General features: G+C 44.3%; 1 protein-coding gene across 3 annotated transcripts in view; it reads right to left on the reverse strand.

Annotated features, from left to right (window-relative positions):
* RETREG1 (reticulophagy regulator 1) overlaps window positions 1-26,524 on the reverse strand; it is a 122,856-nt gene that overhangs the window by 55,980 nt on the left and 40,352 nt on the right. The gene's annotated exons all lie outside the window — the stretch shown is intronic.

The following is a 26,524-nucleotide window of genomic DNA, read 5'->3' on the forward strand; positions in this document are numbered from 1 at the left end:
TGTCTTACTTATGTGTTGGCTTAAAAAGAACACACGAGACAGAGGTTCAGTCTCACGCTTTCCATGCTGCTCTCTCCAATCACAACTATCTTTCCTTTCTCTAACGTTCAGCAGAATATCAATGTAAGGAATGAATGAAACTATGTTTTTGATTTCCTGTTCTTTCACTTTTGATCCTTCACTACCGCTGGCCAGTTCACCTCTTGATGAAAGATAATAATAACTGCACCAAGGATTGCTTACTCTGTACCAAGTGCTTTATGTTAATTATTTCATGTAATCCTTGAAACATCCTGGGGAAGGTGTTGTTCTAATCCCCTTTCACAGATGAAGAGACAGATTGAGAAGCAAAGCATCTTGCCCAAGGCCACTGACGAGACTTGGAAATGGCTGAGCCAGGGCTGTTTTTCTTCTGAATCACCCATTGCTCATAGCACTGTTCTGGACTCATCACAGGTGCTTATTGATTACATAGTTTGGCTAAATGACTGATTCATTGAAAAACTGTCTATTGATGGCCATTGTAGGCCAGACTTGGGGAGGGCAAAGATTAGAGATGTTTCCTCTGTTATCACCGAGTTTAAGTCTCGGTGACTTTGTCTGTGGGGAACACAGACACACCAAGGAGCAATTACAAAGCAACGTGATGGGCCCTGTTAGGACAGGGCAAATACAGAACGACACGGAGAGGCGCACTACCAGCACAGGAGACAGGCATGGGGTCTGCGGCGAGTAGAAAAGGCTTCCCCGAGGTGACGTTTTAGTGATGCTGAAGGATGGGTTGCGATTGAGATGGGGGATTCCAGGTGGAAACAAGACAACTCACTGCTCGGCTGGGGACCGAGAAGGGGGCGTGGCTAGAGAGGACTGCAGGGGGAACGAGGTCCCCCAAGCATTAAACAGGATTTCTTTCAACAAATTAGGCAGTGGACAGCCTGAATCGGGACTCTCCTATAGCCCACGCAGCCAGCAAACTGATTACAAAGGTTTGTACTCCTCCTCCAACTGCAAGGTTCCTTTACACCAGAGGAAGTGGCACCCTTAAGACAGCATCAGCGAACCATTGGCTCTTCCAGGGCTCTGCTGCCCTGTTAAAGTCCTTAACTGCTGGGATGAAGGGGATGGACCACGTCCTCCTTGGCCTTAGAAACCTTCCTTTAAAAACAGTCACAGGACGGCAGACACTGAGATCAAACGATGTGTCCTGATATCCAGTGGAGACCCGGTGACACTGAATATCAGTAGCTTGTCTGTCATTCAAGCCTGTGGGTATCAGGGTGGTGATGCAGTTTTCGAGGGCATCAGAGGTTTCATCTCAATTCACTCATCGGTGTTCAAAAAGTTTTTCTTTTTCATTTTTTTTTCTTTTTGTTTTCTCACACTGGGTCTCCATGCAGACAACAAAGGGAAAGACTAAAGCAATTACCTAGATGCCACTTTTTAGCATTTTTACCAAGCGTGCCTGTATTATCTGCATATTTCTGAAGAAACTTCTATAAATTACCTGAACAAGAAGATAACAGCATGAATTCTTTGCCTGAAGTTATAAGGCAGAAAATTCTCCTTCAGAGGAAAGGTCCTGGCAGCCAAAAGGAGTGACACATTTTCTCTACACCCACTAATTTACAATAATGAACATTTTATCAACAACAGTGAAGAACCCAAGCATTAGAGTATGTTCCGAGTAGCTGAGACCCTGACTACGTGTGAGAACTGTATTGTCCACACATACTCTACGACACGACACATGAGGTCCCCACTGGTCTGAGGTCGTGTGAAGGACCGCTCCCCGAGGTCATCGTGCAGGGTGCAGAGTGCCCCATGCCTGCCCAGCCCCGCTGGAGAGCGCAGACGTACAGAGTGGATGGAGAGGAGAGACTGCCCTGCGGATTTCAGCCAACCTTATCAAGGCCAAGGCAATCATGTGATAATGTGTGAATGAATCAGAAGGGGTGGCCCGGGGATTTCTGCACTCCCAGCAACATTCACACTTCGTTTCCAGCCAGCTCTCATTTTCCTCTGCTGAGCGTTTACTAGCCGCTTTTCACATGACACTCAGAACCCCCATCTTACTAATTTGCTCAGAGTAGAAGTCCCGTCAGAATTAGACTCTGTACCAGGGATTGCTGCATCGCTAAAATATCCCTGCTAAACTCCCGAAAAGGCAATGTCTTCTGCTACCACTTTTCTTCTGGAAATGATGGCCTCAGGTCACTTATTCCCTCGTCAAACATTTTTAGTGAGCACTTATTAAGTGCCAGGCACTGTGCTAGGCCCTGGGGTCACAGGGGTAGATCCAGGAGACGTGGTCTCTGTTTTACGGAGCTCCCAGGGTGGTACAGAAGCTGGATATGAAACAAGTGAAGACACAGACCAACATACAAAGGCCCATTTGGTTAAGAGCTAAGAGAAGCTGGGTTCTAATGAGGAAGGTTTAAACCAAACCACCTATATTGCTTCTCCTCCGCCCCCCGCTACAAATGTGCACAAGTACGTTTTCAGTTGGCGTCAGTCCTTAGGAGAGCTGAGTGCTCGCTTGATTTCAGCGGTGACAAGTGCAGGAAGCCCCGTCCACAGGGTGGGAGCTGTAGGTTTGGGATGCAGGCTGCATCGGGCTTGTGGAAGAGCTGTCTGCCACGTGTCAGTGCCTCACCTAAAATCGCACAGGAGCACACGAGAGCTTTCTGAGTCCTTTTGTCTCCTTTGCAGCCCACCTCCCATGCCCACCCATTTCACGTCTCTTGCTCGACTGCACCAGCCAAATGCTGGGACTGATGACAATTTTCTGACGAGCTTTCGCCAGCGAAGAAGCCTGCCTTGAAATCCACGCGCCCTCTTGTTCATTCCCAGGGAGAAGCTCTCACAAAATGCCCCGAAGCTGGACAATGTTGATAAAACCCAAACTCACTCCTTTATGCCTTCAAGCAACAAGAGTCCGACTGCCCACAGTGGCAACGAGAGCGGCAAGGATTGTGAGTAAGTCAACGTAAGAGGATCACCTCACAAAACATGAAAACGCCAACCTGGTCCACCCCCGGGGCCCAGACGTGCCAGCACTTCGACAGACTTTAACCCCCTCCCAAGGCACCACCAAGACACACAGGGCTCCCGTTTCACGTCCTCAGCACTCTGACATTTATCCCCTCATCCCAACTCGACAGGAGACACTCACGGCACAGATGTGTCAAAGCCGGCTGGATGGAAAACCACGGCTCGTCCAGGGGCTGGCTGCCAAAGTCCGCAGATCAGTGTGCCCTGCTGACGGTGCCAACGCCAAAGCACGCCTGAGACCGTGCAGGTCCTGACAGATGAAAGCTAGCACTGGAATGCTTTATCGCTGATGGGCTTCCACGTTCATCTCAGACTCCTGTCTTGGGGGAGCACTCTGGCAGACCGGAAGAAGACTTTTCAAATACAGACTGGCTTGAGGGTTCCCCCAAGAAAAGCCCTCCGAGCGGGGAGAGCGTATCCACGGGAAACAAGAAAGGGCTTCAGGCCACAAGCGTCCCAAGATGGCAAAAGATGCAACCTCAGCCGACTGTCCTTCCAGACGCTTACCTGCTCTTCCTCTGACGGGGCCCCCCCCTCTTCCCACTCTGCCTATCTTGGCCCTTAGGACCAGCGCCAACACCCTCGAGGGGCCCGACCCCCTGCCCCAGTCAGCTGCGCAGACCAGAGAACCGCTCTCGTTCCAGAGCCCTTACAGAGGGGTCGGGCGCTTGGCAGCTTCCACGAGCTCTAATCCTCATCACGGCCCCTGAATTAAATAGCATTTCCCATGTTTCAACAGCAAAGAAATGAGGGACTTCCCTGGCTGTCCAGTGGTTAAGACGCTGTGCTTCCTTTGCAGGGGGCGCAGGTTCAAGGGTTCGATCCCTGGTCAGGGAACTAAGGTCCCGCGTGCCGCGGGGTGCGGCCAAAAATTTTTTAAATTTTTAAGAAGTGAAGAAATGAGGCTTTGAGGTTTTAGAACTTGCCCAGGGCCAGGTGCCTGCGAAGAGAGCTGGGATGAGACCCCAGGCAGTGGGCCTCGGAGCCCGCTCTGTAAACGCCTCTCCTGTTCTGCCTGGACGTCCGAGCCTCAGCGGGCTGCCAGCTGCCAACATCTGCAGCGGCTAAACTGTGGGGCTGGGGGGTGGGTTTACGTGGTGTGTGGCTATGACCACAGATCAAACAAATGCTTTAGTTCTTCAAAGGGAAAAGGATGGCGTGAGGCGTGGATATGGGTGGCCACGTGGTGACTTCACGTCCCAGGGCCCTTTATCCGCTAGCAGAGCGCAGTCCCCGCCCGGGGCTGCAGGCAACAACTCAGCTGTTTCGGGAGCAAATCGTGAGCAGATCAAGCGCAGGAATTCTCGGCCCCCAAGTATACTCACAGGATACGGAGCAATTCAGCTCTCACGTCTATTTGAGCATCTTCGCAGGAAGGACTTCGGATCAGCTCATTTTACTGACATCTGCGGGGACCAACACGGAGTTCTAGCAGGGCCCAGATCAGAGCAAGACATCCAGAGCTGCAGCGCAGCCCGGGCCCGGAGAGGATGCAGAAAGGTAACACCCACCCCGGCCATCCGTCACCACAGCAGGTGGCCCTGGCTGCAGGCTGAAGACCCAGCCGCCAACCTCAGGGGAAGGGGAAGAGACCACTTGGGACAAAAGGAGCCTGTGAGGTGACCGCTCCGCTCCGTTAGTGTGCCTCCTGGTCCCCTGGGGAGGCGTGTTCTGAGCAGGGAAGTGGCTTCAGATCGGGGGCTCCTCTACTCCGCGCAGAAATGATCACAAGTAACAACAGCCGGGACAGCTCCAGTGAACCACGTGCACGCCGTTCTGTGTTCGATGCTGTACATACAGCTTCTCTGTCAAGGCTTTCCGGAGCTCTGGGAGGGGCTTCTATCACTATACCCGTTTTATTTGTTTTTATCTTTTTATTGAAGTATAGTTGCTTTACAATGTTATGTTAGTTTCTGCGGTGCAGTGAAAGGAATCAGCTATGTGTGTACCTATATCCTCTCCCTCTCGGACCTCCCTCCCTCCCCCCCATCCCACCCATCTAGGTCATCACAGAGCACCGAGCTGTATACCGCAGGTTCCCGCTAGCTGCCTATTTTACACATGGTAGTGAGGTAGAGAGAGGTCTGAACTCAAGTCTGTTGTAACCAGGACCCTGCCCCTCAGCATAACCTCTGACCTCCCAGGACGCCCTGCACACTGCCCTCAAGGTTGCCCGCCCCGTCTTAGAACTGAAAAGGAATGAAAGCACTCTTCTTCAAAGGAAAACTGAGGATGGTTTGTAAGAATCAGTTACAGGCTCACTTTGTGTTCCAAAATTTTTTAGAGATGACTGAAATCATGTCTTCAGACATAAACTTTGAAATATCCCTCTAAGGAGCTCAGAAATCTGCTTCACTTCCCTGGGCAAGGCCCCAGCACTTCACTTCCACATGGCTAGGGACCTCCATAAAGGGGACACCGAGGCAGGGGAGGCCCTGACTTCATGGTCTGTTAGGAGGAGCCTGGAGGAAATAAACAAGTTATTTTGTCCTGCACTCATGTGCTCTGTCCCGACACCAGTGGAGAGAGTCCTCAAAATTCAGTGCCTAATCAGGTAATGGGCCATAAAGCACACCCCTGAATGTCGTCAGGGCCCAGGCATTTGCACCGGGAATCCAGAAATAAGCTGTCACCAAAAGGATGTGTGCCCGCTGGAAATAATTTCCAGAACATGTTTCGTAATCTAGAGCCGGGACTCAGCAAGCCAGACAGGAAAGGTCAAGACCAGCCCCTGGTCCTTCCCACCTGGCCTCATCTCCTGCCCGCAGGGGCCTCACAGCAACTGCCCCTGCTTGCTGCCTGTCCCTGAGCCCCCAGGTCCCTTCCCAACAACCACCAGCAGAGCCGACTGTCCTGGCACCGTGTCCTGCCACGTCACTCCACTATCACTGAAGGCAGATCGCACCGCTACCTCGACTGGCCTTAAACATGTTTTGAGTAACTGTCAAAATTTAGTAAGTATTTTATTCACCATACATTTACATGTCAAGTAATTACCGGTACCAGATTCTCCACGTATCAAATATGCCTGAATTGAATGACATGTTTTACAATAACTTTTCCAAGTAACATTTACTCAGAGTAGAGAATGTGGAATGACACTTTTAAAAGAATTCTGCCTAAGGAAAGTGCACATTCAAATAATTTTTTTTAACATAAAACTTACGAGTATCTTCTTTATACTCCTGGTTGCTTTTTGGTTAGGACAAAGGATGTGGCTACTGATAAGGATACAGACAGTCAGTGAGTAGATTTATGAAAATCGGTTCTTTGGGAACTCTTTGATTGGGATCTATTGGACCAAAGTGAACAACTTTCTCAATGCAAACTGGATCCCCCAACTAAAAATGACCAACACAGTAAGTGTTAGTTCCCAGGACACTGGCCTCTACCCTACTGATACCTTTTAAGCCCTTGTATATTTCTTAAGCACAAATCAATTACCTCATTATGTTTGTTTATGAGCAGAGTTATTTGTGAAGTCAGTCAGGGATCAAACTTGAGAGGACAAAGTGTACCAGCCTGAGGAGGGGGGCAGTAGGATCTGATGAGGCTTGAGGTGGGGACTCAGGATTAATGTATCTGTCACACAGAAGCCCCCAGCTCTGCAGACACAGGCCAGGGCTAAAGAATGAGTTTGCTTCTACCACAAATTCAGTTATTACCGAAAGGATCTTAAACACTGAGAATCTGAAACTCTTTGATTCTGATCCCTTTAGGAAATTCACATACCTGTGAATGATTCATTTGGTCGTTGTAGGAAAATCAAATCTGGGAAAGATTTAGGCTGGTTAATGAATAACTTGGAACTAACTGATGATTATATAACAAGGGAAGGGAAGGAGAGGGATAGTGGGGGTCTGTGCCTGACAAGCACAGGTGCTGGGTACTCACATCCATCAGTTCACCCAGGCTCCAGAGAACCAGACAGAAATGACCTTTCTGAGCACAGAACTGGGGATGCAAAGTGACTGGGAAGACATTTTTCCTGGTTGGCTAATACGTCCAATGTGTGTTTTGGGGGGAACACGAAGAAGAGCAGTTGTGTAACAGGGATGATTTGGAAGAACTAAAGGGGAAAAAAGCATCAATTCAGTCAAGTGACAAGTAAACAAGTACGTATTTACTACGTGGTATCACTGCACTTGAGAGATTCTAGGACGGACATCACCTTTGTCCCTGCCCTGTCCCAGAGCTTACATGTTTGAAGAGACAAGACTAATCACCACTCTCTTTCATATTTCATTAGCTAAAACAAACTGCCTCAATTTCACACTTGACTTTGCCCTTAGGAACACAGGTATAAAGGAAGAGTATCCAAGTTTCACAATAAAAACTAACGTACATGCCTATGGTTTCTTGTTTCAAGAACTACCTAGGGAGGCGATGATGTGATTATTTTATTAAAACACAATCAGGGGCTTCCCTGGTGGCGCAGTGGTTGGGAATCCGCCTGCCAATGCAGGGGACACAGGTTCGAGCCCTGGTCCGGGAAGACACCACATGCCGCGGAGCAACTGGGCCCATGCACCACAGCTACTGAGCCTGCGCTCTACAGCCCGCGAGCCACAACTACTGAGCCTGCGCTCTAGAGCCCGCGAGCCACAACTATTGAAGCCCGCGTGCCTAGAGCCCGTGCTCCGCAACGAGAGAAGCCACCGCAATGAGAAGCCTGCGCACTGCAACGAACAGCAGACCCCGGGGCTCGCCGCAACTAGAGAAAGCCTGCACAGAGCGACAAAAGACCCAATGCAGCCAAAAATAAATAAATAATTAATTAATTAAAAAAAAAAAACCCACACACAATCAGGGTGTGTGTGCAGGGGCCACTATATTCTAACGCTGAGAACTGAGAGCTGAGAGCAGAGAGGTATGGAGCTCTAAATCAGCACTTCATGGAGAGATAATTTCAGAGAATAAACTGCATGCGTTTAAGGCATAAAATTGGGTAAGTTCTGACAGATGATTACACCAGTGGAACCACCACCAGAAGCAAGATAGAGAACATTTCCAACGCCCACCTACAAAGCGCCTACCCACCCTGCCCCAGGCAACCACTGCTCGCTTTCTGTCACTACAGATTAGTAATGGTTCTAGGAAAACAGGAACTCCACCTGACTCCTGCCCCAAGGCTTTTTAGTTGGGGGTGGGGTGTTAAAGCACAAGTATATTTTATTTTGCTCAACTATATACAACAGTAGCAGGTGACAGGGCTTTAGAAAGACAAGATAGGCCGAGGGAGGGGGGTACGGTCTCAGAGTCAGTAGAACCTGTTGTCCTCCAAGCACCCAGCCCTCTTTGGTGGTGGTTTTTTTTCACATCTTTATTGGAGTATAAATGCTTTACAATGTTGTATTAGTTTCTGCTGTACGACAAAGTGAATCAGCTATACATATACATATGTTCCCATATCTCTTCCCTCTTGCCTCTCCCTCCACCCTCCCTATCCCACCCCTCTAGGTGCTCACAAAGCACGGAGCCGATCTCCCTGTGCTATGCAGCTACTTCCCACTAGCTAGCTATTTTACATTTGGTAGTGTATATACGTCCATGCCACTCTCTCACTTCTTCCCAGCTTCCCCTTCCCCCACTGTGTCCTCAAGTCCGTTCTCTACGTCTGAGTCTTTATTCCTGCCCTGCCACTAGGTTCATCAGTACCGCTTTTTAAAATTCCATATATATGCATTAGCATGTAGTATTTGTTTTTCTGACTTACTTCACTCTGCATGACAGATTCTAGGTCCATCCACCTCACTACAAAAAACTCAGTTTCATTCCTTTTTATGGCTGAGTAATATTCCATTGTATCTATGTGCCACATCTTCTTTATCCATTCATCTGTCGATGGACACTTAGGTTGCTTCCATGTCCTGGCTATGGTAAATAGAGCTGCGATGAACATTGTGGTACATGACTCTTTTTGAATTATGGTTTTCTCAGGGTATATGCCCAGTAGTAGGATTGCTGGGTCATATGGTAGTTCTATTTTTAGTTTTTTAAGGAGCCTCCATACTGTTCTCCATAGTGGCTATATCAATTTACATTACCACCAACAGTGCAAGAGGGTTCCCTTTTCTCCACACCCTCTCCAGCATTTATTGTTTCTAGATTTTTTGATGATGGCCATTCTGACTGGTGTGAGGTGATATCTCATTGCAGTTTTGATTTGCATTTCTCTAATGATTAGTGATGTTGAGCATCTTTTCATGTGTTTGTTGGCCATCTGTATGTCTTCTTTGGAGAAATGTCTATTTAGGTCTTCTGCCCATTTTTGGATTCGGTTGTTGTTTTTATGATATTGAGCTGCATGAGCTGCTTGTATATTTTGGAGATTAATCCTTTGTCAGTTGCTTCGTTTGCAAACATTTTTACAGCATGCAGATGGGAAGGCGGAAAGCCACGGCCCAGCGAACACAGCTCAGAATTCAGGTCTACCCTGTCCGTCTTTGCCTCCAGAAAGCAACTTCTTTCTTTTTTAAATGTATAACACATTATTCTCAAAAGTCAAAGGACCTCTTAATCATTTTGGCTAAAAGAAATACACGCCACACACCACATGTGAAGGGACATCTCAGCCACGTGGAAGGGTGTCGGAACTAGCTCTGGAATCATCCGGTAGAAAGTTTTAGAAAATTCCTGCTGGCGTCTAAACAGAACAGCTCCTACTTCTATTTGTGTTCTCACTCATGTATTGGTATTGATTGCTGTATCTGCTCTGTCTTCTTTTAAACGGCTTTATGGATGTGTACTTGACATATAATAAACTGTGCATACTTAAAGAGCACTATTTGAGGTGCTTCCCTGGTGGCGCAGTGGTTAAGAGTCTACCTGCCGATGCAGGGGACACGGGTTCAAGCCCTGGTCCGGGAGGATCCCACGTGCCACGGAGCAGCTGGGCCGTGCGCCACAACTCCTGAGCCTGCCCTCTGGAGCCCGCGAGCCACAACTACTGGGCCCGCGTGCCACGACTGCTGAGGCCCGCGTGCCTGGAGCCCGTGCTCCACGATGGGAGAGGCACCACGGTGAGAGCCCGTGCACCGCAGTGAGGAGTGGTCCCCGCTCGCCGCAACTGGAGGGGGCCCCCACACAGCAACAAAGACCCAACACAGCCAAAAATAAATAAATAAATTAATTAAAATAAATAAAGCATACGGCCCCACTTTGGCCTTTCAAAATAAATAATTAAAAAATAAAGAGCAGTATTTGATAACGTGTGACACACGTACATGCCTGTGAAACCATCACCAAAATCAGTATAAGAAACAATTCCATCGCCCTTCCCAAGTTTCCTGGTGCCCTCGTTACTCCCTCCCTCTCGCCCTTCCCTGTACCACCCACTCTGTTCCACGGCGAGGACTGATCTGCCTTCTGTAACTACAGATTCGTTTGCATTTTTTAAACTTTCCGCAAATGGAATCACCCAGCACGTACTCTGTTTCGTCTGCCTTCTTTCATTCAGCATAATTCTTTTGAGATTCGTCCATGTTGCTCCATTAATTCGTTCCTTTTCATTGTAGAGCAGGGTTCATTGTATGGATACACACAATTTTCTCAGCCATCGCCTGTCAATGGACAGTTGGGGGCTACAACAAATAACGCTGTTGTGAACATTCGTGTCCAAGGCTTTGTGCGGACACGTTTCATGTTTCTTGGGTAGGAGTGGAATGGCTGAATCACATGGTAGGTGTATGTTTATCTTTTTAAGAACTGCCCAGCTGTTTTAGCGAACAGTTGTATATAGTCTGACACTCATTCAGACTATATGAACGCGAGAACATGAGAACTGCAACTGCTCCACGTGCTTGCAAGACTGGGTATGTTCAGTCTTTTAAAATTTTGACCGTTCAGGGAATTCCCTGGGGGTCCAGTCGTTTGGACTCCAAGCTCTCACTGCCGACGGCCTGGGTTCAATCCCTGGTCAGGGAACTAAGATCTCACGAGCTGTGCAACCAAAAATAAAATAAAGTAAAATACAATTTTGGACACTCAGATAGGTGTGAGGGTATCTCACCGCGGTTTCCAGAGCAGTTCTAGTGACTGGTGATAGCAAGTACCTTCTCCTGTGTTTACCGTTGTTGAAGAATCTGTTCAAGTCATTTGAGTTTTTTTCCAGTGGGTTGTTTATTTATTAAGTTTTAATTCTTCATAGACTCTGGATACAAATATTTTGTCAGATACATGATTTACAGAACACTGTCGATCTGTGCCTCGATTTTTTCATTCCCTTAATGGTGCCAGTTAAAGAACAAAAGTTTTTTTAATCTTGATGAAGTCCAATTTATCATTTTTCTCTTTTATGGATCATGTCTACAGTATTATATCCAAAAACTCCTTCCTTCACCCGGGGTTATGAAGACTTCCTATGTTTTCTTCTGGAAGTTTTACAGACTTAGGTTTATATATAGGCCTATGTTTTAATGGCCTCTTAAAGTTAATTTCTGTGTGTGGTACAAGGTATGGATCAAAGTTTATGTTTTTGCCTACAGATATTCAACCTTTCCAGCACCATTTGTTAAAAAGCCATCCTTTCTCCACTGAATTGCCTCTGAACCTTTGTTGAAAATGAGTTGTTACGTATGTGTGAGTCTATTTCTGGACTCTCTACTCTGCTTTGATTAGCATAGCTTTAAAATAAGCCTGTTCACTTTGTTTAGCCAGTAAGGAAACTGAGACCCAAGAGTTGACCTTATTTGCTTAAAGTGTCTTCCATTGGTGACACATTAACTCCTAAGATCTAATTCTTTTACATATAAAGAGAAATTCTATGCCAAGAAAAAATTAGTTGATATGAAAGAAATCAACATATTTTTACTAAAATACAGTCTCATTTTTGTGATGAAAACAAGGCTTAAAACTATGGAAAATAAATTTTTAGCAAGAGCAAAGAAATAGATTTCAGTCACAAGAGGCATAACTCTTCAAACTTCAGAGACCCCTTCCCACTCCACTGCCCGGTCAGGGCTCCCTTCCACCCAGCTCAGGCCCCCGCCATGGCATCTCTAACCCTTGCGCACTGATGACACCAACGTTCTATTTGCTTCTTCACTGTTGGCATGTGATGAAAACATTTAAAATTCTTAACTCTACCCTTATTTGCCAATATACTGTTTAAGAAGCTACGTTCTGGAAGAGGAAATATAAGCAGTTTGGTAACGGATGCAGTAGAACGTCGAGATAAACCCAGTGCTTTGGAGGGGAGGACGATGTGAGTGGAAATCTTCCCTCCATCACTGTGGTCAGGCTAGTTAACCAAGCTGTGGTGTCCTTGTCTCGGAGCTAATACTTCCTGCCTCGTGAACGGTCATGAAGGTAAATCAGGTAATGCTGAAAGCATTTAGCACAGCGCCTGGCAAATATAAGGCACTAATACACAAGAGTTCTCCACAGTTTACCATCATAATCACTGGGGCCTTCCCCTTCTTCCACTGCCCTGTGCTGTACTCCAAGCTTCCCACCAGCTCCCTCTGATTCCTGGGGCACCTTCTAGCTACTTCTGTTCTGGTCACTTTCCAACCCCTGGTTCCTTACATTTCTTGCTTTCAGCCTCCATGGGATACTGAGTCCAAATAAATAATCCCTCCTTCATGAACGCTGGATGAAGGGGTTTCTGTTTGTTGTTAGCACAGAAGCTTCCTTGGAAAGACAGGTAAATTAGCATCTCCAGACTCATGGTTCTTGCTGTCCACCGCGCTGCTCTGGGTCATCTAGGGTCACCGTTACCCCGGGGGGGCCCGGGAGAAGTGCTGGGCCAGAGGCACCGCTGCGTTATAACAAAATGCATCATACAGGCAATGAGCTAAAAACCTTTATCCCTCAATGAAAGCATCTAAACAAGTCTGGTCTTCACAGGTCATAAAAGGCAAAGCTATGGGAGTCAAATGACTGAAATCCCAAGAGGAAAAAAAAAAAACAAACATTAAAAAATTTCCTTTGAGGGCTTCCCTGGTGGCGCAGTGGTTGGCAGTCCGCCTGCTGATGCAGGGGACACGGGTTCATGCCCCAGTCCGGGAGGGTCCCGCATGCCGCGGAGCGGCTGGGACCGTGGGCCATGGCCGCTGAGCCTGCGCGTCCGGAGCCTGTGCTCCGCGGCAGGAGAGGCCACAACAGTGAGAGGCCCGCGTACAGCAAAAAAAAAAAAAAAAAAATTTCCTTTGATACCTCTGTTTTTCCATGGCAGAAATCTTGAAATTTCATATTCTTTTTTTTTTTTTTGGAAATTTCATATTCTTGATAAAGAAACATTCAACATTTGGAAAGATGCATTGGTAGAAGCAACATGTTACTTCAAAGATGCTTTTATAGTTTAAATGATATATAATTATAACAGGTGATTGGAAAACAGGAATAAAACAGGGTGCTGATTCAGTATACATAAAAATTAATACCATATTAATCAATGTGTACGAAATAAATTTGGTGGCCTTCTTCAAGTATCCCTCCCTTTCCTTTTTCTTACTTTGTCTTAAAATTACTGTTTCAGTGAGCAAAACAGAATCAATCTAAATATAACCACAGACCTCCTCCCCTCCAGGCACAACGTGCCAATGAAAGCTTTTCCTGATGATGTAATACAGCCATTTTTTCATTCTGGTGCCACTGGCTTTCTCCCTTTACGTAGAGCAAATGGCAATAGACTCTTTTTAGAATTATGTAAAAAGTGAACTGACACAGCTTCAACCGTGCCTGGCAAGGCACAACTCTCTCATTGTCTGCACCACCTCTCTGATGTCTGAGAACTTTACCCCTTGTTCCAGCATCAAGGAAAATACAATAAAATCTTGACAGAATAGGAGGTTTTATGCCGCACATCCAGCAGAATGCCTTATACACAGCAGGCATCTACTAAATGTTGGGAGAATGGAGCCTTGGATTCAAGTTCAAGACACCGACAGGGCAAGTGGCCCCAGCAGGAACCCAGAATAGCAGCCCTGTGGAGACCTAGAGGGTGACCATGGACACTGTCACCTCCCCTTCTCCATTCACAACCCAGAAGATTGACATTTGTAAAGTGTTTCATCCTGTTACAAATACCACAAGGAGTTCAAGTGAAGAATGTCAGAGTCAGGCCCGAGATGAAAGAGGTTGTATGGAGGGAAAGCATAGAGGGTTAATGACCTCCTCAACAAATAACAGGAAAACTGGGTTTCCTCAGAATAAAAGAACCATTTTCAATACATTCCACACTCACTTTCCACCATCCCCTCGCAGAGCCTGGCTCTCTATTAACTTTCTTTGAATAATAACCATGATTGTGTTACCAACAATGGGAACTTAATTTTTGATCCCAAAACAATAACTCTTGCTTCAGCAGCGTTAATTTTGGCTGCAGAAATAGATGGATGATTTTGCCTGAGGATATCTCTGGTTCTTCCAAGTTCCCCTTTCAATGTGTGCAATGAAACCCTTCCATAAAAAATAAAGGTATATAATACATTCAGGTCTGTTAACAGCAGGTTTTCCAACGCCCTTGAGCTCTGACTATATGAATACATACAAATATGGCATCATCATGTCAAGTTTTCCAACAATTTCATATCCTGAAATTATTACTGGTCAAAACTGTTCTGGTTTTCAAAGACAGAAGAATAAGAAGGTAGTAAGTAAATGCTGAAAAGCTTTCTCTAGGATTTTAGCTAGCTAAAATTGATTGATTAAATTATCAATCTCATATTCTAACCAGCAGGAGAAAATTCATTTATGGTAAGCCTTGTATTCTTCTTTCACTGTTGGAGGACTTTCCAACAGGACTTTCCAACAGAACAAGGAACAGAGACAAACTTATAAGTCGATCTCTAACTTTCTATGTGCCCTACACAAAGAGCATAAACAAATTCCTCCAACCAGGGTCACTTCTCCCCTTCTACTAGGGAAGCAGAAGTGGTCCAACTTAATCGCCTATGTATTCACGGAACACCTCCGTTTGGGCAAGAGTGTGGAGAAGGGGCAGTCTTTCCTAGGCCAGTTTACTGAGGATTTCGATTGGGACCGTCCGTCCTGTTGTGACCCCAAGTCAATTTCAGATCCATTTCTCAATTTAAAAATACAAATTTCTTTTTCATTTAAAAATCCTCTCAATTACTGAGGTTTCACTACATATTCCAAGCATGGTGCAGCCATTAAAAGCCCTTTAAAGGAAGATGATTTCATTCCAACTTAGCCCCAGGGGAAAGAAAAAGTATTTAGAAGTGTGATTTATTCAAAATAGACATCCATGTCTGACTTGGGGATGTTTATCTTGATAAGCTTTGGAGCTCAGTGAGTTTTCTTTCCAGAGCAGATGACTCCTGAGTCATGATTGAAAATATCACTCATTTTAATAAAGATTAACAACTGACCCCTCCCCCCGAAAAAAACCCCAAACACCAAGGAAAAGATATGTTGAAATGTGTTTTCAGTGGAAGTAAAAATCCTATTCAAAATCTAAAACTTGCACTTTAGGAGAAACGAATACTGAAAGCACTTCCTGTGCTTTAAATGACGTTGGAGGGCTCTGAAAGTTGAGTTTAAAAATACTTTCTAAGAATACAAGCCAAATGACTGCAGGATTATAAATTCTCTCTCCCAGTTGTTCAGGTATTAAAAACAGGCACAAGCAAGAATAGCCTTCAAAAAAACTGAAACGGCACATGAGTAATGCAATCTACCCCAGTAAGGATACGACACAATGGCCTTTTTCCTCCTTTTACGATGTACCTCTAAATCATAAGGTACCCTCCCATTCCCCTCCTTCCTGTATGGTCCCTTCTCTTTCAAAAAAAAATTTTAAAGGACACATGACTAAAATGACAAGTGAAGGGCACATTCTTGGATTCCTCCTTCAGAAGCAGTGCTCTCGCTGCCGGAGGCAGGGAGGCTGCCTAGAATCCAGGCATTCCAGCATTTGCTGAGTTATATTACACCATCTTCAATTCTCCAGAGGAAATTTATGGATGAAAAGCAAAGCGAATCACCTGCCCAGGTCCACCTCTCCCCTGGACATCATCCTGCCCCCTAGTGACTCTCCCTGCAAGTTCTACCCAGCGACCGGGCAGCATGGACCACAGCAGTCCCGCCCTGCCGTGTCCCCATCTTCTCCCACACAGTCACACCGTTCTATCCCAAAAACAAAATCACACAAGAGAACACCAAGCTGTTCACTGTTCACAACAGCCAAAAAAGTGGAAACAATCTAAATGTCCGTCAAGTAAAATGCTGTACGTCCAAATAACGGAATATTATTCAGCCATGAAAAGGAGTGAGGAACTGATACTTGCTACAACATGGATGAACCTTGAAGACATCATGCTAAGTGAAAGAAGCCAGGAACAATAAGGCCGCATATTGTATGATTCCATTTATAAGAAATGTTCAGAATAGGGAAAGCCCACAGAGACAGGCAGCAGATTAGTGGCTGCCAGGAGCTAGGGGGAGGGGAGCATGGGAAGTGATTATGGAGATTGTCATTATGGGGTTTCCTTTTGAGGGTGACGAAACTGTTCTAGAACTAGACAGTGGTGATGGCTGCATGACATTGGGAATGTACTAAATGTCACTTTACATGTCACTAAATGTCACTTTACATGATGTATATTTTACCACAATAAAAAAAATGTAAACAACGACAACAAAAGACACGCTGCTGCTTTTCCTGGCCACTGTTTAATCTCTCTGCGTTCATTCACCACGAATATTTTCTAATACATGGCTCACACGACCTACCTCCATTTTCTCAGCCCTCATCTCATCCTTAAGCCCCTGAATTCGTATTTTTACCCCCAAAGACCTCCTCTTCCTCTGCACATAAACAAAAGCATGGACAACTATTTACAAAGGTCTCTACAAATGTTTTAATACAATTTGCTCTTGGAAACTGTTAATAGCCTCCTCCTTGAAATAATATTTGCCCCTGGCTTCCACGTACGGCGTCTTCAGGACTCTTTTGGACCATCTTGACCTCGTGTTTCCTTTTCAAGCTGTCTAATGTGCCAGTGGGAACATTTCCCCAGGCCACCCTGGGCTCCCTGTCCTTTCCCGGTGCTTCGTCACCTCGCCTGGCATCACGCTAACCCTCGTTTCAGGACGCAGTTCTCCCACATACTGGGGTCCAACTGCCTTTCCTCAGTGGGTGGAGATGTGAGTTGGTAAACCCACACTCGACATTTTCTAACCAAGCCAGTTCTTTCATATCATAAGGAACACTATGGGAGTTTCCTATTGCTGCTACACGAATTATCAAATTAGTGGCTTAAAACCGCACAGATTTATCACTTTACGGTTCTGGTGATAAGAATCTAAAATGGGTCCGCCGGGCTGCATGCTTTCTAGAGGCTCTGGGGGAAGATCTGTTTCCTTGGCTTTTCCACCTTCTAGAGGCTGCCTGTCCCTGGCTCATGGGGCCACACTCCATCTTCAAAGCTATCAGCATCCTCTCTCCTCTCTGCCTGCCTGCCTGCCTCCCTCTCACAAAGACCCTTATAATTACACTGGCCCATCTGGATAATCCAGGATCAACTCCCACCGTAAAGATCCTCAGCTTAGTCATATCTGCAAAGTTCCTTTTGCCATGTTAGGAATATAATCACAGGTGCTGGGCGTCAGGAGGCAGACATCTTTAGGTGGGTGGTAGGGGGATTATTTGGTAGCCCTTTCTTTCCTACACGTTTCTAACAAGCAGGGACCTTTGCCCTCAATATTTCACAGGTCAGTTGCTGGCCTGGGGTGAACAACTCACAAGAAGTTCTCTCTCCATGAAACCGCAAATTAAGCCATTTTCTGGGATTCCTGATTCAAGGTTATTTAGAGCTCTGTGGGAGGGAAAAATCCATGGGTTTCCATTCATTTCCAAGAGAGGGAAAAGTACTAAGTCAGGGGCCAGCAAGGGAAGGAGACTTTGGAGAGCACGTAATAAAGAACATTCAGAAGATTTCTTGAGACACTGGATAGAAATACGCAGTCAACAGGGTGATACACTCAAAATACTACTGAGTTCTTGGAGGCCTCGGACATCAGCCTGTTTCTAAACTGAGAAGCAGAGTCATCTGTCATCGTTTTGGGCCATTTGTATGTGAATTTCCTCCCCACCCAGTCTGTCTTATGCTCCTTTGATGCAGCCTATCACTACTCTTCATCCTTGTTCATTTTTTCACCCCACCTACGTTAAAACGTGTGTGTAACCTGGCACAGACCTGTACAGATAGAGATGTAACCTTTAATTGGATCTTCTTATTGTAGCTGAAGCGACCCTGATGTTTCTGTCCTGCTGAAATGTGCAAGTACTGAAATCACTGGTGCCACGCTGCTAGGCTTCAACAGCAGGCGTGTTATCCTCAGCCTCTCCAACAGGCTGCTGGCCAGCTCTCCCACACCCCCTAGTGGCGGCCAGCTCTCCCACACCCTCTAGTGGCGGCCAGCCCTAGAACACTGCCAAGCGTGCAAGGAAATCATTCCAGCTGTCAGAGCCCAAGTGTCGATGCAGTCTTTACACAGGCTTTCAAATATACAGTATTCTGGCTTAGAAAACCATTCACTTTATGGGTTAGGCATTTGCCTTTTCCCTTTTTGTGATTGTTGTCAACTCAGAAACTCACAGAAGCAGTGGACAGTCTGGTAAAAAATGTCCCTAAGTCCAAGGCAAAGACAGCATATAAATCAATTGTGGTATAGTCACATGATGGAATACTATACAGCAACAAAAAAGAAGGAACCACAGCTATACACAGCAACGTGGATTTATCTTTTTGTAAAAGTTTAATGGTAAGATATTAGTTCCAGAAGACTACATAAATATGGAACCATTTTTAATAGACCTCAAAAGCGAAATTTTTATTTAGGAATACATGTATATGTAATTTAAATATATATGTATACATACACATATTTATATATATACACATATACACATATTTATATACATACACATATATTTATATATATATACATATATACACATAAATACATATATTTATATGTGTATACAAACACACACACATTTTTTTTTAAAGCAAAGGAACAAAGAACACAAATATCAGGACCGTGCTTGCTTTTAGCCTGGGAAGGCAGCAGGAGGAGGTAAGGGAGATGCAGGACCATCAACCCTGTCTGGGAGAAGGTTCATGATTATCTGTTTTATTATAATGACTACAACTTCTGTGTATGTTACATATATTCTTCAATATATAAAATACGATCATTAGAAGATAATTGAGGAACACGTGTAGGTAGGTAGGTTGGATAGGCTGACAGCTGACCGATGGACAACTGACAACTGATAGACAAGACTGGCTGGCTGACCTACAGAACCCAGGGATGGGGTGTTCAGAAGAGAACACACTGTCGTCCCAGGTTCATTCTTGTTTGAATTGCCCAAAGACTATAGTTTGGAGTATAAGGATAGAGACATAAATCTCACTCTGGAGGATACAAAGAGTTTCCAAATTTTACTTAGATAAGCTTTCTGGGGGCGTCTAAATCATGAGGATATGCACGCAGGCCCTTCACCTGTACCTGTCACTGAGCCTCAGAAAGGAAGGGTTTAGGAACTTTTATCCCACCCCTCGAACACCACCTAACCTTGGAAATTCATCATTTTAATGTATTACTCAATAATACATTGGTCCTTTTTCTTTGCCCCAATCCTATGAAGCTCAGTATCAAGTGACACTTGGGCTGGTCAGGGCCCCCTTGTAATGCCTCTGACGCATTCCTGAGGCTCCCGCCCCTCCTCTGAGCCCCGCTGCTTCTCTGCACTTCGACCCTGACCTGTTTCCAAGGCCCGGGCCGTGCCATCTGTGTAACCAGAGCCCCATTTCCGGTCAGCAGCTCAGGAGCCGGAGCCCTTACGTGAACTGAATACCTGAAGCGGTGTGTCATCTCCCATGTCCAAAGTCCCGGGCCTCACCCTGACTGCTGGGATGCTCTCTCCTTTCACTGAGTATCTTTCGTCTCTCTTCATGTTAAAGGCTATGCATGTCCATTATAGAAGTAAAATGTATTAATAAAGATAAACAAAATCAAGAAAACAAAAACCACCTGTCTTCCCTTCGCAAGAGCTACCAGACATGTTCAACACATAACTGTAAGGTACTGTGCATTACACCTCCCTGCAATGCTTTAAATCTACAATTTTTTTACAAATGATACATTTTCATAGCTCATATCCCATTTTCATACTTTCACAATACGATCTTAATTAGCTACATAATATTCCATTTATTCTAGTTACTACAGTTGCATTAAAAAAAAAAAACTTACTAGTATAAAACAAAAATCACTGTGCCCCAGGGCCTTTGCACTTGCTGTTCCCTCTGACTAGAAACTCTTCAACCAGACATGATTCACAACTTCACCTCCTTCAAGTCTTAGCTCAAAACTCTTCTTCAGTGAGGGCTTTCCTGAGCACTTTAATACAACTTGACCCTCACCTCCCACCCTCACACTCCCTGATCCCCTCTCCTGCTTCAGTTTCCCTTAAACGTCGTTCACCATCTAACATTATATATTGTAGTAACTTATTTTCTGGCTCACTCACTACAATGTGACCTCTAGGAGGACAGAGCTGTTGCTTTTTGTTTAATTCTACTAATGCCTAGAAGTACTGGCCATAAAGGCAAGCAATAAATATTTCTTGAAACGATGAATGAACAAAATCAGATATAATTTTACAAAAAGACTGGAAAAAATAAAATCGAAAGTGAGTTTAATTTCTGGGTGATGGGTTTATAAGGTTTGAGTGTTCTTTTTTATAGTAAGTTCCCTATATTTTCAGTTTTCTAAATTAGCATGTATTACTTTCAAAATCAAGAAAAAAGTTATGTTTTAAATGCTATTAGGCAAATATGACTATAAATATTGTTTAGGAACAATAGAGAGAGAGAGACAAAGAGAAAGAGACAGAAAGACAGACGGACAGAGGACAAAAAGTTTCAAATACCTGTGAAGTCTTAATTTATGTTCAAATAATCACAGCATAGGCCAGGGAAAGTTAAGAGAAATATTAACTACTAACCATTCTTCCTTCTTGGTAACTTAAGTTTATTGAAGCAAGAATGCTACTAGGTAACAATTAGTCTAGCTTAATTACTTGATATATTTATAAGTGAACTACATTCTCAAATCCTTAATAATGCAGGATCCAGTACCTAATCAAACCTAATAAGCAAGGAGCCTAAGAGAATCTGAAAACACAGATTAAATGATCAAAGCTGGAATTTTTGTTTCTTATGAAGTGGCTGTAGACAGCCATGGTGAAGCCATAGAAAACAGTGACGTACACACATCTTTAATTAAGCAAAGATGAAACAGAGCTAAAATAATGGGGGGAAAAAGCTGACTGGACTCGTTATTGAATCAGATTATGGAATTACACTAACTTTAAGAAATGTCCCAAATTATCAAAACCGAAAATTATAAACTATAATAAAATATAATATTGAGTGCATTTTACTTAGGAGCCCTGAGTATTAAGTCAGGGGCTGCTGCTCCCAGACTCACTGAGAGCCTGACTCTGGTTTCCTGCCCACGTTTTGACTTGATAAATCTGCCTGAATATAAGGAGAACACGTTACTCATGAAATGAATGTACAGCCAGGAACAGGTCTAACAATTTGTCTCCCTTGTCAATGAAGCCAGTGGGCTATGAAATGTACTTCCTGTTTCATCTTCTTTCTTTATTTTCTTGAGGTATAGTCGATGTACAATATTATATAAGTTACGGGTGTACGACATAGTGATTCACAGTGTTTTAAAGTTATACTCCACTTATAGTTATTAGAAAATATTGGCTATATTCCCTGCGTTGTACAATATATCCTTGTAGCTTATTTATTGTATACACAATAATTTGTACTTCCTGTTTCATTTTATTTTTAATGCCTAAGAAATAGATCAGTTGCTGTTGTGAAGATGCCCGTCGGTTTCAGGGAGGGCTTTTAGCTTGAGGGGCTCCTGAGAGGAAAAAACAGCCCTTAAAGTTCTAGCATGAGGCATTTTTAGGAAGTCAACACTTTTTATGTAGAGACCCCACTGATGGTGAAGAGATAAGAAGCAGAATTGTCCCCTTCGGCCTCAAACGGCTTTCAAAACGGCTTGTAGTCCTTTGTTCCGCACTTGTCTTCAACTGGTCTGATTGTCAAAGTACAACTTTTAAAAATGAACACAACAGATTGGAATCTGGGTGAAGAATTCGAAGCCACATCGCAGCCGTGCTGCCTAAGAGCTCACCATCTCTCAGTTGCTGAATGGGTCCGTTCTTTCCGGAGAGAGAGGAATAAAAGGGCTTCAGCTCTCCATTGTGCGATATATGACTACAGAATTGTGCTCAATTATTATTTTTGAAAAAAGGAATAAAAGGCCTATTCGGATTTTTATGTTGGCAGGGTAGAGACTTTCAAAGTGGTGCTTTGCCCCCAGGCTGGCCCAGGCATCTCCAGCCAAAGACCCCCCAAGCCCAGATATGCTTGTGTTAAAATCCAGCACCTTCTGAATTTAAGTGAATTTTTTTTTCCGAGGAAAAGAATTTTTCATTCAATCCAATCAAATGTATCCTGCATAGCAAGACTTTCTTTTAAACGTCACGGAGATGTGGCTCCCTAACCGCGGTTCTGGCTGAAGTTAAAAAATAAAGCTTGCAAATGGTATGCCTTCTCAGAAAGGTTCCAAAATACAAGTTACAAGGTGACTTTAGACACTTTTGAAAAGACTAAAACTGTAAATTCTAGTAGTTTCGATGCGTGAGTCGGATTTACTGCTGCGCCTAATAGCAAAGAAAGAAAGAAAACTTTTTAAGCCGCCCTGTGACTACTTAATGCTTTTGACTTGGTGATTCATCCTGTCTGTGGAATTCTGATGAGTGATGACGATTCATAAATGCAGAATACGCAGTGTTCATACTAAATCCTATTCCTCAGAGGAGACAAGTCAGCAAATGCTAGACGACGTCTCACCTTTACCGGAAGCATGTGCTGCGCTTAAGGATTTAATCAATTAGACGGCTCTTACCTACATGCTCCGATTGGTTCTGGGCCTAGGAGCTGGGGCAAGCTGGGGGCTGGGCTTTACAACCAACAATTCCTGGCTCCTTTTCTCCAGAAAAAAATAGAAACGGTTAGAACACTTTGGCAATTATCTGGAAGCTGACAAGACAAAAGGGCATTTCATCTCACCAAGCAGGGCCACAGAACTGCTTCTCTTAAGAGCAGGTGAGAGAGAGAGCGAGAGAGCTCAGAGGAGTCGTCCCAGGATTTGACCAAGCTGCAGGCAAAAAGCCCACAACTCCTTCTGACTCCTGCTGGCTCTAGAAAGACTGCGTCTGTTAATTCTCTGCTGTGCCCACCCCAAGAGTCAGCTCAAGGCAAGGCAAAGTAGATCTGATGCCCCTGTTACATTCTCGGAAAGCCACTCCCCACTTCCTGTGAAAGACACCCGCTGAGGCATCGGGATTCTGGCGATGTCTGTTATTAAATCCCAGAGTTCTCAGCCATAATTTCCAAATCCTGTGGTGTTGATGAAAGAAGTGTATTTTCTGTAAATTGACACTGAACAGTAAAACAGAATTTACGACGAGAAGAGCTCCCTCATCTGGATTATAATGTACAAAACTATTGAAGAACTAGGGAAAGAAATTTTGAATGATCGATATATACGTTAAGTAAAAGTACTTTCTTCTAATTTATACTTCCTTAGAAAAACCAGGCCAAACTGAAACCAATTTTTTGTTTTTAAAGGTAATGGGCACAATTTCTCCTTTGTTAACAGAGGCTATTATTCAGTCAGCGGCCACAGTCACACGAGAATTAAGAGCCATGATACCCCGAGTCAGGTTTCATCCCAAGACTAGGAACGAGCCATAGAAGATGTTAATTTGGTTCAGTTGACAGACTGCTCCGTATAAATCCTGTTCATATTGCAGAGTTGGGGCTTACCGTTTAGTAAAGAGAAAGGTCAAGCACCGGCCCTTCTTAGGACTCACACACTGAGAATCACATTTGCACAAAATGAACTTTCCACGTACAAAAACTGATATGTGAATGGCATCTGATTAAAAATGATCCAATTTTTATTGTTGAAGACATCAGAAATTTGATGCTGGCTTTACTGTTATTTACTAGTTAGGTATAACACGTTATACTTGTGAATACCCTTCTTGTACATAGACATCACCATCTTCCTGCTAAATTTTGGAGGAAATGCTTTAAGCTTAGCTGACAAAAGCAACTTTTCCCAGAGTCTGTGAAATAAGCCATGAGGATTACAGGAAGGAAAAAATTACTTTCCTTTCCAGTGTTTACTGAGATATAATTGACACATAACCTTGTGTAAGTTTAAGGTGTGCAGTATGATGATCTGATAGACGTGCATACTGTGAAATGATTACCACACTGGATAGTTCACACAGCCCTCACCTCACATCGCTACCATTTTGTCATTGTGGCGGTGAGAACATTTCGGATCCACTGTCTTAGCAACTTTAAAGTACACGATATGGTATTGTCAGCTAGAGTCACTATGCGGCACATTAGTTTCCCAGAACCCATCCATCTTATAACTGGAGGTTGGTACCCTTTGACCAACACCTCCTCACTTGCACCCCCAGCCCTGGCAACTACCAATCTGCTGTTTCTTTATGAGCAACTTTTTTAGATTCCACATAAAAGGGAGATCACACAGTATTTGTCTTTCTCTGTCTGACTTATTTCACTTAACATACGCCTTCCAGGTTCATCCATGTTGTAGAATTTCCTTCTTTTTTGAATGGCTGAGTAACATTCCATTGTGTATATATACCAGTTTTCTTTACCAATTCATCCACTGGCGGACGCTGAGTTGTTTCCGTGTCTTGGCTATTGTGAACAGTGCTGCAGTGAATATGGGGGAGGTGTGTGCAGACATCTCTTCAGGACAGTGATGTCATTCCCTTTGGATCTAGACCCAGGAGTGGAATTCCTGGACCATCTGAATGTTTTATTTTTAGTTTTTTGAGCAACCTCTATACTGTTTTCCATAGCGGCTGCACCAATTTACATTCCTGCCAACAGTTCACAGAGTTCCCTTTTCAAGGAGCTCCTCTTTCACGGAAAAGCTCTACAATGGCATAATGAAGGCAGAGTGGTCCATGATTTCATCCACCTTTTGAACAGTGAATGTCATGGCCCTTAAACAAGCCCTACAGAGAAAAGGCCTGGTTCATTCTGAGCCTGAGTGCAAACCACTAGCGCAATGCTGGGAAGAGGAACAATTAAGCCTGGCTGACAGACCTGGGAATCCCAGCTGTGCAGGCTGTAATGGGGGGTGGGGAGGAGGAAGAGGGGGAGAAATGCTCATCTCTTTTTTTCCTTTTTTAAATGTTTAAAAATAGATTTTATTATTTTAAAGCAGTTTTAGGTTCCCAGCAAAATCAAACAGAGGGCACAGAGATTTCTCATATACCCTCTGCCCCCATACACACACAGCCTCCTCCCTAATCAGTGTTCCCCACCAGGGTGCTGCATTTGTTACAACTGATGAACCTACACTGACACGTCATAATCACCCCAAATCCAGAGTTTACGTTAGGGGTCACACTTGGCATTGTACATTCTATGGGTCTGGACAAAAGTGTAATGACCCGTATCTACCATTATAGTAACATACAGACTATTTTCACTGCTCGAAAAATCCTCCGTTCTCTGCCTATTCATGCCTCCCATCCTCGAGAGCCCCTGGCAACCACTGATCTTGTTACGGTTTCCATAATTTTGCCTTTTCCAGAATGTCTTATAGTTAGAATCATATTGTATGCAGCCTTTTCAGACTGGCTTCTTTTGCTTAGTAATATGATTAAGGTTTCTCCGTGTCTTTTCATGGCTTGATAGCTCATTTCTTTTTAGTGCTGATTAATATCCTATTGTCTGGATGTACCACAGTTTAGTTATCCATTCACTGACTGAAGGACATCTTCGTGGCTTCCAAGTTTCGGCATTATGAATACAGCTGCTATAAACATCTGTGTGTTGTTTTTTTGTGTAGACCCAAGTTTTCATTCCTTTGAGTCAATACCAAAGAGTATGACTGCCAGACTGTATGATAAGAATATATTTGGTTTTGTAAGAAACCACCAAACTGTCTTCTAAAGTGGCTGTACCATTTTGCATTCCCACCAGTAATTAAGGAGAATTTCCGTATATTAGAAAAGAAGAAACATCTAGTTTCCTAAGGTGGAAAGTGTTTGCACTGATGTTAATTCTTTTGCTGTACGCCTAGGGTTTACCCACTTGGCAAGGTACTGTAGTTGAGTTCATATTTTATCATTTTTAGGATTTAGAAATGTTGATTTCTAACTACCGCCAAATGAGGGCGAGATTTCTGAGCTCAGCACCTGAGACCTTGTAAGTGGAAAGATCCTAATCCCACCTGCCTCACATGAGCAAAACAGCACCTCCTTCTGCCTGCAAAGACCCTCCTATCCAGCACCGTATTTTATTCTTCAAATAAGGCGGTTTTGAATTTTTCAATGTTAAAA

This window comes from Aethalodelphis obliquidens, unplaced genomic scaffold, assembly GCF_003676395.1.
Source record: "Aethalodelphis obliquidens isolate GAN/ISIS:26980383/991018 unplaced genomic scaffold, ASM367639v1 scaffold29, whole genome shotgun sequence".
NCBI classification, from domain to species: Eukaryota; Metazoa; Chordata; class Mammalia; order Artiodactyla; family Delphinidae; genus Aethalodelphis; species Aethalodelphis obliquidens.